Source organism: Vicia villosa, linkage group LG3, assembly GCF_029867415.1.
Source record: "Vicia villosa cultivar HV-30 ecotype Madison, WI linkage group LG3, Vvil1.0, whole genome shotgun sequence".
In the NCBI taxonomy this organism is placed as follows: Eukaryota; Viridiplantae; Streptophyta; class Magnoliopsida; order Fabales; family Fabaceae; genus Vicia; species Vicia villosa.
The window spans coordinates 34,823,270-34,839,251 of NC_081182.1; the positions used below are offsets into that span (position 1 = coordinate 34,823,270).

The window sequence follows — 15,982 nt, forward strand, 5'->3', positions numbered from 1 at the left end:
TTTGGTGTCAAAATTAATACTTTGACACTGGTGTCAAATGATCCTCTTCCATTATATATATATATATATATATATATATATATATATATATATATATATATATATATATATATATATATATATATATATATATATATATATATATATATATATATATATATATATATATATATATATATATATATATATATATGAAATTTGCAACACATTACACTAGTGAAATGCTGTTCATTGTTTTACAATATTAAATATAAAACAAGATATATACTATAAGTTGCAGATACTATAAAGTTATATAAAATTACTGATAGATCAGTGAAATGCTGTTCATTGCAGCTTAGTCATGGTAAAAGTAATAAGTATATTTCACCAAAATACAATACTAATAGATCATCCCAATTCCTATACTATATTACGATAGTTTAATTTTGAGGCCCCTCAATATTTGGGGCCCTGTGTTATGCCACTGGTTGCACATATACAGGGCTGGACCTGCTTCTGAACTCTCTACAACATCATCTGCAATTACACAGATCTAAAGAGAGAATATTTGTTGTCATTTCTACACTAAACGTAAGTAGAAATTCAAAAGTATTTTAGTAAGTCAAACAAAGGACTATAAAACTCACATGCTCCTTTGTGTTATCAGATATTAAGATCATAACTTGTTGCTCCACCTTTACAACCATGTCAGTCACACCCTATTGAGCCCCCAGAAACAACTTTAACATGGTTTCTTGGTTCAAAATATTTAACAAGTTCCTTTTCATTACTGCAAGAGTTTTCTAAGAAAATGGAAAGAGAGAAAAAAATCAGATAATTAGATTATCATTAAAGCAATTTATCACTAATCTTCCACAGACAAAACTGGCAGACTGTACAGTAAAAAAACCAGTCAAATATCAATTCATACTTGCAGGAAGACCCTTTTATTTCTGGCCTTATAAAATGACCACTTACAGATTGTATTTTAGTTATCCTTAAATCTTTTTATATAAAATTAATTTAGATTTTTTTTTGGAAGTAATAAATATTTGAGTGAATCTTATCTCATCCACCACTTCAAAAATATTTGTAAAATTTATTTTACTTTACATGATTGTTTGCAAGGTAAATATATAATTCGACTAAAAGAGATAAATTCTCATGTAGATCATACCTACTAAAAAAATCTTCTCTCAATTTTTCTGAAGTAATTTTTGAAAAAGATTGAAGTTAAGGGTGACATTAGTTATATCATACTTGTTAATGTTGATTATTGTGATTTTACCAGTCCACTTCAACATGTATTCGTGATCATATGCCTTAAATAACATCTTATTTTTTTAGGACTTGAAAATTAGATAGTGTAAGTATTTTTCTCAGCAGGGATCTTATCAAATGCATCTTTTAATCTAGTTGGTAAAATCAGTTGAATATTAGCCCTCTACAATGTGAAGAAAGGGACTTATTGAATAATGGAACGCAAAGTGAATTAATGTTTTAAACAAATTAATAGATTAAGAATAAGGAAATGACATATTGGAGCATAAAGGATGCTCCTTATATATTCATCTATAATGATCATCTTCAAATGTTATTTCTTGTCCTTTAAAATACTTAACTTATATTTCACTTTGGTAGTCAGTTTTCCACAAATATCAACTATTTACCTAAGCTTGGAGGATACTACCAATATCCCTAATATACCCTTGCTAACAAATTAATTTACACTAACAAATGCCCCTAATGATAATTGACTAAATCAATAAATCTAAACCAAACAGATTTTCCCTTTTGTACACTTGGCTTACAATTTTTTCAAATTTGCCTTGAAACATAGCTTTAACCGGTAAAGCAATAGATTATGCATTAACCTTTTTCATTCCTTTAACTTTTCACCTCTATCCCCTCTCACTTGACAAATTTGTTTCTCTCTCCAATAACATATTTTTATCTCTCTCGTCTCTTTCTTTCCAAATCCTAGAACCGTCGCCGCCAAAGAAAAAATCCACCACCAGTTGACATGTCGCAGTAGCGGCTTCATACAACAACAATAAGGTAACACCATTACTTTTTGTTATTAAAACTCGAAAGTTTTACTTGATTTACTGTTGTTTTTCGTGTTTCATCTTCAACTGCAACTTCATGTGAAACATATTCCCTCCCGTCTCTTTTTTCTGTTTTGATGGTTGCCTATTTGTGTTCATGTTTCTGACTTCTCGTGTTTAACTTCTCGTGCTTTTATTTTTAGTTTTATTTTTCTGTCAACATTTGTTGCTTTGGAAGAACAAATATAGTGTATTAATATCGAGGCAGCCTCAAATGGTTTTCCCTGTTTAGGTATTTCCTCTATGAGGTTTTTGACGTAAATATTTTGTAAATAATGCTTTTGATTTCACTTTGGCAGTGTGTTATCTTTTATAGAATACACGACCACAATAACAACGGGAAAGGTCAGGTTATGCGTTAACGTTTTGTTAATTAGAAATGAACTGAAATCATGATTCTAACACGATTCTTGCACTTCAGGTGAGTATTAGTGGATATGCAGTGTCAGGTGGTAGCAAAGGCATTGAGAGAGTGTACGTGTCTCTTGATGGAGGGACATTTTGGATGGAAGCTTCAAGGTTTCAAAAAAGTGACATTCCTTACATAGCAGACGATGATGGCAACTGTGACAAATGAGATTGGGTGCTATTTGAGGTAATAGTTGAAATTCAACAAAGCACTGAGATTATCGCAAAAGCAGCATGTGACATTTCTTCTGCTAAGATTCATCTAAGAGTAAGAAACAATCTCCTATAATGTCTATTAAATTCCTTGGACTGATTTTGCAAAGTTACATTCAAAAGATAGGTACCAAATTGGTTCATTCACATTCTGAATTTCCTTTTGAAAAATTTAATTAATCTCCTCTTTTATATAGATGGAAAAAGGAAGATAATAATGAAGTACAAATGCCCTTATTTCATTTGTATAACAACAATTATTTGGTACATTTTGTTCTATTACTGTTTCTACGCCTTCCATGTGTTGACTACGGTTTTCTTAGAAGAAACTTTTCACAGTAAGAACAAAATTTGGTACAATAGTGGAATTAATCGCCTTCTTGAATCTTGATATGTTTGATAATAATTTGGTATTATGTATTTTGAGAGTTTGCGAAAAGAGAGTTTCGTTGTATCTTGAATCTTGATATGTTTGATAATTAATTGTCTTCTTGTATCTTGATATGTTTGATAATAATTTTGTATTTTGTATCTTGATATGTTCTTTCTTTTCAATTCAACTTATATGGTTCTTAAAACTTCCACATATAATTTTAATCTTTGATATCACATACTACTTAAAAAGGTTTAACTCAAATTGTCATGTTCCTGGTTCCGTAAGGTTATAAGACAATTTTAAATTATAAATTAGACATACCATTATTTATAAATAGTGATCTAATAGTGTATGTATGATTGATCACATAATTATACCGGTTTTCCTACTTACGCTTCAAATGTAGAACTCTGATTACATTCCTACCGTGCATGAATTGAATTATGGCTTAAATCAGGAGGTAGTTTCTAAATCATTACTATAGCCAAAAAATTATTGTTGAGATGATTACTCTTGATGATAACATTTCTATAAATCAGGAGGTAGTCTTCTAATAGTTTTTTGGGTCATGCTAACATGTGCCCTTAGGGCACATGTTAAGGATACTATAATTAAAAAAAGTCAAATGTAATTAAATGTAAAAAAGTCATATTTAAAATTTCGAGCAATTGAATGCACATATTTCAATAAAATATTTTTATAAATAGCTTTAGGGATGGCAAACAGACCCAAACCCACGGGGCCCACCCGCACCCGAACCCGAGTCAACGGGTGAAAACCCGAGTTGACTGGGTTTGGGTTTGGGTTCGGGTGCAACCCGATATTTTGGGTGTGGGTTTGGGTAGTGTGAAACCCGCACCCGAAACCCGAAATCACACCCGAATATATATATAATATATATATATATATATATATATATATATATATATATATATATATATATATATATATATATATATATATATATATATATATATTATGGAAAGTTGTAAGAAAATTGTAGGAAAAATATATTTTATGTATTTTGTTGCGGGTATGGGTTTGGGTGAAAAAACCCAAACCCAACGGGTGTGGGCGTGGGTGTTATTTTGTCACCTGAATAGCTTTTGGGTTTGGGTTCGGGTTCGGGTGGTAATTTCGGGTGCGGGTTTGAGTAGTATAAAACCCGCACCCGCGGGCACCCGTTGCCATCCCTAAATAGCTTATTAAATTGTGTCTTTGGGGCACATGTTAGCTTTTCCCTAGTTTCTTTTCATTAATATCCGTGAATTCAATTTTTTTTTGTCATTATGCAAGAATGAAATAAAAAAGAAACATTAAATTTGTGTTGGTCAGTGGATTATGCAACATCCATTTTCTACAGCAAATCCTCCTTAAATTTTGTGAAAAATTAATGGGACATCATAAACCACAAAAAAAAGTCAAAACATGTCCATTTTTAAATGATGTGTTGTTTCAAAATTAGGATGAATCATCATATAAGAATCGTTGCAGAACTTTTAAGATTAAAAAAAAACATATATTATATGTCTTCAAAAAATAAATACTTAATTTTCAATATAAATATATATGAAAATTTGATCAATACTATTGAGATTTAAAATAAAATGAATAATTCTTGAATAAAAAAAGTAAGAAAAATATAATTTAACATAAAAATTATGGTTACATATCTCAAACATTTAGGAATAACAATTTATATTTAGGAATATATGTGTAATTTTGATACATAAAAAATACATACTTCACCATAATTTAGCTTAAAATACTTTATAAATACCTATTTGATGTGATTATATTAGATATAAATTACACTACATTAGATATAAAATTTAATTTTCACTTTAAGAGAGTAGTATTGTGTTTGGCAGATGGGTAATTTAACACGCCTTGCTTCTTCGTTTGGTGAAGAAAAGATTAAGAGTAAATTAATTAAAAAAACATTAAAGTGCGTTTGCCGGGAGTCGAACCCGGGTCTATTGCTTGGAAGGCAATTATCCTGACCGTTGGACTACAAACGCTTGCATGTTATCATACGTTTGATTATACATAAAATCGTTGTTTTCGTCAATGGTTTATTTGCTAGCAGTTTCATAGCCTACTGAAAATTAAGACTAACCAACCAAACCTTTTAAGAATGAATTGTTCGAATTCTTATGCTTGAACTTGTATTACTTACTCTAGTTTTGTTTTAATAAAATGGGTTGAACCCATAAATCATGAATGTATGAGCTGAAATTTGAGAATTTCCTATCTCACCGATATATATATATATATATATATATATATATATATATATATATATATATATATATATATATATATATATATATATATATATATATATATATATATATATATATATATATATATATATTGAAAAATATCTTTAAAAAGTCCAACATATTATGTGGATGTGTATATTCAAACATAATTTTTAAGAAAACGAGATTTCAGATGTACATATTTAAAATAATCAATATTTCAAATTTTTTGAATTTTATTTTAATTTTATTTTGAAAAGATATTTATTTATAATAAATAAATATTTGATTTTATTTTGAAAAGAAATGTTTTTATAATAACATTCAACTTTTGATTTTAATATAAATATCTTTTATTTCTCCAAATATAAGTGTCACCTAAATTAAATAAATATTTTAAATTTCTTTTGATTTTATTTTGAAAAAATATTTATTTATAATATAATTAAAATGAGTTATTATTAATAAAAAATAACTTAAATTTATAATTGAAAACTAAATTTGTAATAATTAAATTCATAATTACGATCGGGAGGGGGTTGGAACTATTTGATGTCAGAACTGACCCCCGAACCGGACTGTACCGGTGGCGATAAATCAAAAAATAAATTATGAATAATTTTTGGATAAAAGTTATGATTTTAAAAGTTAAATTTAATTTAGATTACTTTTATTTAGAGAAATAAAAGATATTTATATTATAATAATTATTAATAAATATCTTTTAAAAAAATAAAATATTTATTTATTATATTATAATTATATTATAAATAAATATTTTTTTAAAATAAAATCTAAAGAAATTTGAGATATTGGTTATTTTGGATATGTACATTCGAAACCATTTTTAAAAAAAAAAAAAGAAAATTCTTCGAATACACATATGCAAAGTCACATTTTTTAAAAGTGACTTCGGATATGCACATGAGAAACCATCTTTTTTTTTTTTTAGAAAAAAATACGTTCGAATGTGTATATCTAAAATTTGAAGGTATTTTGATATTTTCGTCAAGGCCTTTAAAAAAGTATATGGTGTTTTAAGAAATTCTCCTGATATTTTATCTCTTGGGCCACATAATATTTTGTGATCCATTAGTTTGTTTTGAGAATCACCAAGTCCAAATTTTATTAATTGATCTCTTAAAAATATTTTATGGAGTTTATTGTTTTTGTCTTTGCCATTAGAATATGTTCATGTGCACTTTGAAATCGTTTAAAATGAATTCTAGAACTTGAAGAAACAATCATCTCTTCTAGAACTTTAGTCAATCGATTTCTAGAAAAGAAATAGTATTCGTGAGATTAAATATGTTTAACTTTATCACTTTAGGCCTAAAAAGAAATAAGTTCTAACAATCATTAAAATTTCTGTTCATTGAAAAGCTTTTAGAATACGTTTGTTTCTAGAAATAAACAGTGAAGGGAGAAGAAATTGGTAAGATATAAAGCATTTCTTTTATTCGGTACAACTAAGAACTAGGAGAGAGACAAAGAAAGAATTTTGTGGGACACATCATCTTTTCTGGGTTGAAAAGAGATTCAAAGGCCAAAATGACACTACCACAACTCTTTTCTTGGAGACTCGCTCCAAGTCTTCTTTAAACATTCTAAAGATAGTTAAGGGACAATTATCATACATTTGATAGCTTAAGTTAAGCCTAGCGTCTAATTTCACCAAAACGTCAACACATAAGCCCGTCTTCGCAACAAGTCACTGACATCTTCACCAAACCATTATACCATGGGCTGTTTAGCTCTCTTGTTTCCAAACTTGAAATGACAAACCTCCATTCCAGTTTGAAGGAGGGGTATTAGCCTTAATAATAGAACTTAATTAATTTTTATGTCATTTAATTTTGGTCCATTCTTTTAGCCTATAGTTTAGAACGTATAGGTTTTCTGTTATATAATTCTTGTATATATGCTTATGTAAAAGACCCTTTTAAAATAATGAACTGAAGGGTTAATACCATTTCACCCTTATAATATAGGCGAAATTTGATTTACCTCCCGATAATATTTATATATATATATATATATATATATATATATATATATATATATATATATATATATATATATATATATATATATATATATATATATATATATATATATATATTCCCTCTATCAAGGTGGCATTAACTTACATGTTTTTACATATTTATCCTTTATAACTATTAATATAAAAATATTTATTTTTGTTAGGCAAATTAAATAAAAAAAAAATTATATAGAAATATTAGTGAAATTTTGTAAGATTTAAATTTAGAGATAAAGAAAAACTATTAAGAGATTTAAGAATAGAAAGACAAGGAGGTACTTTACAGTAATATCTAGACCAAAATGATGATTGTAGATTAGCAAAAGTATTAAGAACCGACAAACAACAACCTTGAAGTGGCAAAGAGCTAGTAAAACTTGGTGGCTAATGGTTCCGTTGGTTAGACGGTGATGTGATGACAAAGTTAATTAATTAGAAACTTACTTGGAGAATCTGTGAAGAAAGACACCAACATATAAAACAAAACACAGGTTTCCAGAAATTGAGGTAACCTACATGGTATTGTTACTAAACAAGTCAACAAAGCTATGAATAAACAGAGGTTTTAGCAAATTAATAAAACCAAATCTCTGACCAAACACGCGTTTGCTTAGTACTACAAATTGGTATATATTATATGTAATGTACCTTGTGCCCGGAGGTTGCGGTTGGAGGCCTGCAGGTACCGTGTTTTGTGGTTCATGCACATGCAATCATCCAATTAAGTAAATAAATTAAAATTAGTAACTTAGTTAGTACAAATCTGGATTATTATTATTATTTTCATTAGGTACCAATAGGTGCAGCTGTGTGTTCCAAATTAGGGGAGAAATATATATGTTATCATCATAATATAATACCTGGAGCTATACGTGTCCAAATCCATATTTAATACTTTAAGTTAATTACTGGCATCAGATCTTAATAGTATTAGCCTAGTTGTTGTAATTAAGACTTAAGTATTCATGGAATCATTCATAGTGACAATTTTTTTTTTATGATAGTTGCGTGTGGAATGACTCAAAGTTTAATAGTAATAATTTTGTACTTGGCATGGATCGAGAGACTAAAAATGTGATTAGAATGGGATCGAGTAATAAACAAGTGCCACTATGGTGTTAGCAATATTCAGCTTGAGGGAGAGAGACCCAAGATAAATGGGGAAAAAACTTGGAGAATGTCTTATCGAGATGGGGTCAAATGCTTAATTTATTTTTCCATGAACAACATGACGTTGGAAACAAATATAAAATCAAATAGAGATTTTTAATAAATGTAATAATTATTTTATAAATGTATTGAATAGATTTACTAAACATAATTTTTTTTTATAGATCCCTTAACCTCTTCAAGAATCTCTGTCGAATTTTTTTTTTAAAAGATGCATTTTCGAACGCGCACCACAATTTATTTTTTAGGGGTTTATTCAGAAATGCATCACCAAAACACATTTATTTTTTAAAATCAGGAGTGTTTCGGAGATGCATAACCGAATAATTTTTTTTTTAATTTTTGAGTTTTTCGAAGATGCATTTCTGAATCAGAATATATAATTTAAACTCACGATATAAACCCCCTCATTTGGTCTCTTTTCAATCTTAAAACCTTAAACACCCTAGAACCTTAAAATCTACACTTTCAAAACTTGTTTCAACTCATTTCTAATTATTTCCACTCATGGTAACTCATTACAACTCATTTCAACACATTTTTCAAATTTGAGTAAGTTTTCATATATTCTTTTTTCTATTTGCATGTGTATAATAATTTGATTTGGATCAGTTAAAGTTAGTAGGTTGAGTAGTATATTGTAAAATGTTGCTTGTTTGATGTAAAAAATGTGTAAAAAAAATAAATAATCATTTTTTTAGTGATTGAGGTTGAAGGTTCACAAATGGCTGTCGCAGGAGGTTTCGGAAGTGCATCTCCGAAAACACCTTTGAGGGGTTTCCGAGATGCATTTTTGAAATGATGCCTGAGTTGTTTTCTTATTTAATTTTTCTTTGCTATTCTTATTCTTTCCCTTTGAGTTTGATTAATTTTTTCTCAAGAACAAGGCTGATAACACGAATAGAGTTAAACTCGGCAGGCCAACCTAAACTGCTTCCGCTCGGCATGAGAGAGCTTGAGAATACGGTCGGGTACCGCAGGAGAAAGTGGAGGGACCAACCACTTCTGCTCCTAGGAGTTGTCTATCCCGAGCGTCCTCATCTAGGGGTAATGAGGAGGCACCGGAAAAGGTTCACGTTCCAAAACCCAATGAGGTTCGTGCTCTGGCACCCTGTTAGTTGAAGTTTTCGACGCCATGGTTATCTTAATAAAGAAGAAAAATATCTTTGGATATATTATGAGCTTTCGACGAGAAAAGTATAATGGAGAAGTCCAGTCGAAGTCACCTATGCATTGGAGGGACATGTTGGATGAGACTTAGAAATATTTTTTAAGTGTTAGATGAGTTCAACGAACAACATATGGCATTCGATGGAGCTTTTGAATTTGAATGAGGAGTAACTGAATTTCGTTCTTATCAAATTTCAAAAGAAGACACATGGAGCTTCATGGTAAAAAAAGGACATGCCGAGCGAGACGTGTCATATTCTAGGAGAAAGACCGTCAAAAACAGTTGTTTCGATTTAGTATATATAGGAGTCTTAATGTTAGGAATCGGGGTGTTCATTCATTTGTACAAAATCTCACAAATTTTCAAAGTATTTGCGCTATTGAGAAAGAGTTCTTGAGAAATGTACGTGTAAACACCATACTTATTCAATTTACACTTTACTTTATATTTCCTGAATTTATTAACTTCTTGAAATTTACTTTCAATTGCTTTTACTGCATTTCTTTACAAGTTCTGTAAAGTTACTTTAAGTTAACTTATAATTAAACAAACAATATCCAAAATTATGAATGTTGTCGAAGTATTCTTAGTTTCAAAGAACATAATATAAAAATAAAAGCACATGATCACGTGAGTAGCTAAAATACATTTGTTTTGGAATACTAATGCTTGTTTACCAAATTTCAGGGTAAACAAATTGGCATTCCCAGTGGGACAAGTGCTATTTATTAGAATATTTGTTCTTGTGAATTTTTTGTAGAAAGTTCTTCATTATTTTCTTTGATTAGATTTCGTTGCATGAGACTGAGATGTTGTAAATTAGCCACATATAACGAAGAAATACCTAAGAGAAGATGCATTAGGAAAAGGGCTAATCAAAGTCAGGAAATTAGTCAAAATCCACCTAACAATAATGAAATACCTTCCCCAGTCTCTTCGACTGGGGGAACTACCGTATCAACATCCGCGTCTGATGTTATACCAAACAATTAACCAAATCCAACAAAATCAGAGAGATACACCCCAGCCGAATGTGGTGAATCCAAGAGTGGCAGTCGAACAACCTAGGGTCAAACCTCTAAGGTAGGAACAACAGATTCCAAGAGAGAGAGAACCAAGGGCAGTAATGGTAAATAAAAACCAGAATGTTGATGGAGTAATACATAAGATTCAATGTGATGATATGGAAGCAGACAATAATCTAGCAGCCATCGTCAAAAAAAATCATGGCTCGAAATGGTGTAAATGTTGGCCTTTAAAGGCCAAGTTACACTTCGCCATTGAATGAGTATATCTTACAATCAGATATACCCCTAGGTGGAAAGTCCCCAAGTTCACCAAGTTTTTTAGGGACATTACCGAGTCCACTGTGAACATGTAGCTAGAATCCTAATAGTGGCAGGAGAAATTTCCAATAATGAAAATTTTAGGATAAAATACTTCCCAAGTTCACTAACAAAAAATACCTTTACATGGTTTACGATGTTACCAACGAGTTCGATACATAGTTGGGCTCAATTGGAAAGATTGTTCCATAAACAATTTTACATGGGACAAACTAAGATTAGTCTAAAAGAATTGGCAAGTGTAAATAAAAATTCACTGAGCCAATAGATGATTATCTAAATCGATTCTGTTTTCTCAAGTGTCTGAACATAAGTTGGTCGAAATGGCCGCCGGGGGTCTGGACAATTCCATTAGGAAGAAGTTGGACACCTAACACTTGAGAGACATGGCCCAGTTGGCTGATAGGAGAGAATGCTTGAAAATTGAAAAATCCATGGCAAGTAAGAATAATAGAAAATAAAGAATAGCCTATGTCAAATTTGACGAACGCGACCAGTGGTTATATGAAGATCCTTTAGATTTTGACGAAAGCGAAATCGACCTTACTGAACTCAAGCAACGACCCCCTATTCCTGTAAGGATTTGGCACCTTCAAATAGAAAAATTATACTTTCAATGTCACCAAATGTAACAAAAGTTTTTATTTATTAGTCAAAGATGGCCAAATTATAGTGCCTCCTGGTGCTAGGATACTCCCTTTAGAGCAAAGGAAAAGAGGGGTTTTTATAAGTATCATAATTTTTTGGGCCATAAAACTTCTCAATGCTTTCTTTTCAGGGATCTCGTTCATAATGCAATCAAAGAAGGAAGGCTCAAATTATGGGAGAAGTCGAAGCCTCAGATGAGTATTGATGCTGACCCTCTTCAAGTGGATGAAGCTCTACAAGTATCATAGTTTTTTGGGCTATAAAAATTCTCAATGTTTTCTTTTCAGGGATCTTATTCATAATGCAATCAAAGAAAGAAGGATAAAATTTGGGGAGAAGTCGAAGCCTCAGATGAGTATTGATGCTGACCATGTTTAAGTGGCTGAAGCCCACTATGCTAAACTATCTTCTATTAACTGAAGGAGTGAAAAACACTTAGAAATGGGGGATTGAATAAGTGTAACTTCAAAAACTTGGAAGATGAAAACAATGAACACAATTATTTTTATCCTGGTCCGTTGTTAACCAAACTACTCCAGTCCACCCCTAACAAGGTGATTTACCTCAACTGAGGATTTAATCCACTAATCCAACTAATTACAATGGTTTTCCACTTAGATACCCTCTAATTCTTCTAGAGTCTACAGATCACAACTTGATCACTCTAGGAATCCTTTTACAATCAATGTAAAATAAATTTTACAAAAGTTTGAATGCTTCTAATAAAGCTGTAATCACAACTGTGATATTTCTCTTAAGTTCTAAACTTAATACTCCCTAAATATTACAAAGAGTTGGTGAGGTTGAAGATGAAGTTCTTTATCTTTTGTATTTGACAACGTTTCTGTAAGTTTTGCGCAAGTGTTGTATTCAACTTCTGATCAGAACTTCTATATATAGGCGCTTGAGAGGAAATGACCGTTGGGGTGCATTTAATGCTTTGCGTGAATAGTACAACGCTGCATTTAACGTTTCACACTTTTGTCAACTACCTCGAGCATTGCTTTTGCTGCTTTTACTGAGTTTTGCCTTTTGTAGCTTCTAACGTTCCTCTTGTCAGTCAGAGATTTGACGTTACGGCCTTTCATCTTGTACTTTCTTCTGGACTCAGATTTGTAGATAACAACGTTTGAATATCAGAGCCATCAACTTTGGTGCAGAGCATCTTCTGTCTTCTGACTTTGAAGAGCTTTGAGCATGATACCATCAAAACTTCAGAGCTTGTACTTTTGACTTCCATTCTTCTGATGCTTTCCAGTTCATGTTCTGATTTTGCATGACCATCTTCTGATGTCTTTCCAGAGCATGTTCTGATGAGGCCATCCAGAACTTTCTGAGTCAGTGCTTCTGAGCGCTGATTTGTGCATACTCTTTAAATATTTCCTGAAATGGAAAATGTAAAGGATTAGAGTACCACATTGTCTTATACAAAATTCATACATAATGTTATCATCAAAACAAAGAATATTGATCAGAACATTTCTTGTTCTAACATTAATATGGTGAAAGTCACTGGACACTACGCTAGAGAGGTGATGATGGTCGAAGCTGAAGGTTTCGCTAAGGGAATCACTAAGGATTCCACCCAAATTTTAACAACAATAGAAACTACTAAAGGTTTTGTGCAAGTTGATAATATGACAGAAGTGAACAAGCTCGAAGTGTCATAGGAAACTGGGATGGAAGTTAACAAGGGGGCAAGAGGCATGAAGAGTACAATAAAGTAGCATTTCCCAAACAGACTGAAATTTTGTTGGAGTTTCTCTAGAGGTGCCAAAGAAATAAATCTGAAGTCATGCTATGCCCTGGGTGTAGTTCAGTCTTCGACAAGAAGGCTGCTGAGAACATCGAAGGATTTCAGAAGATTGGGTATAGAAGAAATCAGAGAAATTCAAATTATATGTTCACCTTCGTCAAGAGGGGAGTACCAAGAAACCAGGGAGGACAAAGGTTTTGTGTGAAAAATCAAGCCACCTTCAAACCAACTGTTGAAGCCCCTAAGGGGAAATGGGTGAAGCATGCTCACAGGTGGGATTAAGACCAAGCAAAGTGTAAGAAATGTAAAGTTGAAAGAGGATCTTCGATCAAGTATCGAAAGGAATCTCAAGTTACCAAACAACAAGTCTATGGCTAAAATAACTATAAAGGGAAAAATCCTATGTCTTGTTCCCAATGGCGTAGGGAGCAAAGAAGGAGAAAAGCGGTTGCAGAATCCAGTAGCAACATGCCATCAATATGCAACCTTCTCCTTCATCTCTACTCAATCATTAACCTCCATATCGTTTGGTTTCATCTCACACATCGTATTTTGTAAACTTTGTTGAGGCAATATACGCTTAACCCTCATTTGCCATAATCTAAACTTACCCATCCTGTCGAACCTTGTTATTTTGAAATTTGGAAACAAAATTAACCAGATTATGATACCAATTGTTAGAAAAACAATTAGAGTATAACAGAGCGAACAACAACTAGATTAAAGATAAACAAAAGAAAACAGAGTAGACATAATCTATCTCTGTTAATGCAATTTGTCAATGGTGTCTACCTATGCGACTATGAGTAGTTATAATTCCCTTTATTTATGTGTTATGAATTGATTAGATTACAATGTTCCAAGCCATATAAATAATTTTATGGTTCATTTTATCTAAAACCCTAATCTCCAGTTTCCCTCAACAAACAATTATCTTTATCCATAATTATTTCAACAATATGAGTTATACTCTCGACAATCTATAATTATCTCAACAACACGTATTTATCTCAACAGTATGAGTCATACTCAATAAATCCATTCAGAGTTTTTCTCTGAATTTAAATAGATTCATCTAAATTAATCAACTTTACAAATTTTAATTATTTATCTTTCGTGTGTATTTTTTTTTAAAGTTGAATAACTCTTTTTCAATTTTATTAACTGAACTAATTTTATAATGTCTCAATTTGTATTAATAAAAGTCGTGCGAGACACTCTTTCAAAACATCAAATTTTAACTATACTAGTAACAAACTCGTGCATACGCACATGTTTTGGTTTGGTACACGCATTTGTTTGCATAATATATTTATTTTAAATCAAAAAACAAAATTTGAATCAAATTTTTTGAATCATTAATACTATTTTTCGTATATAAAAATATTTAGATTAATAATAGATTTTTTCTCGTATACAAATATTATTCATGTTTAGGTATCATTTAGAAAAATATCTGGATCAATAGTAAATTTTCGCCTATAAAAATATTTAAAATAATAATAGGTTTTTTCACATATAACATTTTTTAATCAAATTTTTTTGGATCACAAATACCATTTCATATATAAAAATATTTAGATCATTGATAGATTTTCCCATATACAAATATTATTTATGTTTAGGTATCGTTTACAAAAATATCTGAGTCAATTGTAAATTTTCGTATATAAAAATATTTATATCAATAATAGTTTTTTTCTCATATACCTTTTTTGAATAAATTTTTTTGGGATCATAAATACCATTTTTCATATACAAAAATATTTAGATCATTAATAGATTTTTCCCATATACAAATATTATTTATGTTTGGGTATCGTTTACATAAAAATATTTGGCTAAATTACAGTTTTGGTCCTCCTATTTTAGTGTTTTCGCGATTTTAGTCCCCCTATTTTGTTTTTAAATACTTTTGGTTTCTCATCCCCATTTTGGCTACAAAAAAACACTTATGTGTCACTTTTTAAAATACATAGCTCATCCTCAAGTGGGGATGAGGACCAAAAGTGAGGATGAGGACCAAGAACCCTATTTTAAAATGTGACACATAAGCATTTTTGTAGCCAAAGTGAGGAAGATGGACCAAAAGTGTTTAAAAAAAATAGGAGGACTAAAATCGTGAAAACACAAAAATAGAGGGACAAGAACTGCAATTTAGCCAAAATATTAGATCAATAATAGTTTTTTTCCCGTATACCTTTTTTGAATAAAATGTTTTTTTATCATAAATTCCATTTTTCGTATATAAAAATATTTAGATCAATAATAAATTTTTTCACGTGTACAAATATTCTTTTTGTTTAAGTATCATTTACAAAAATATCTGAATCAAAAGAATTTGATACAAAAATATCTGAATCAAAGTATCATTTATTAATATTTTCTTAAAAATATTGTATCTTAAAATTAAAATTATTTCAAATTATATTTCTTCGTTATTAATATTCAATTACTAAAGTTAATTTTTAAAAATTAAATATTATTTTAAATTTA

The 15,982-nt window shown here is 30.4% G+C and overlaps 1 non-coding gene across 1 annotated transcript; it reads right to left on the reverse strand.

Moving 5' to 3' along the window:
• Positions 1–5,036: 5,036 nt before the first annotated feature.
• On the reverse strand, positions 5,037–5,108 carry TRNAG-UCC (transfer RNA glycine (anticodon UCC)). Its single transcript has one exon. It is a non-coding gene; the product is annotated as a tRNA-Gly (tRNA).
• Between the last annotated feature and the right edge of the window lie 10,874 nt (positions 5,109–15,982).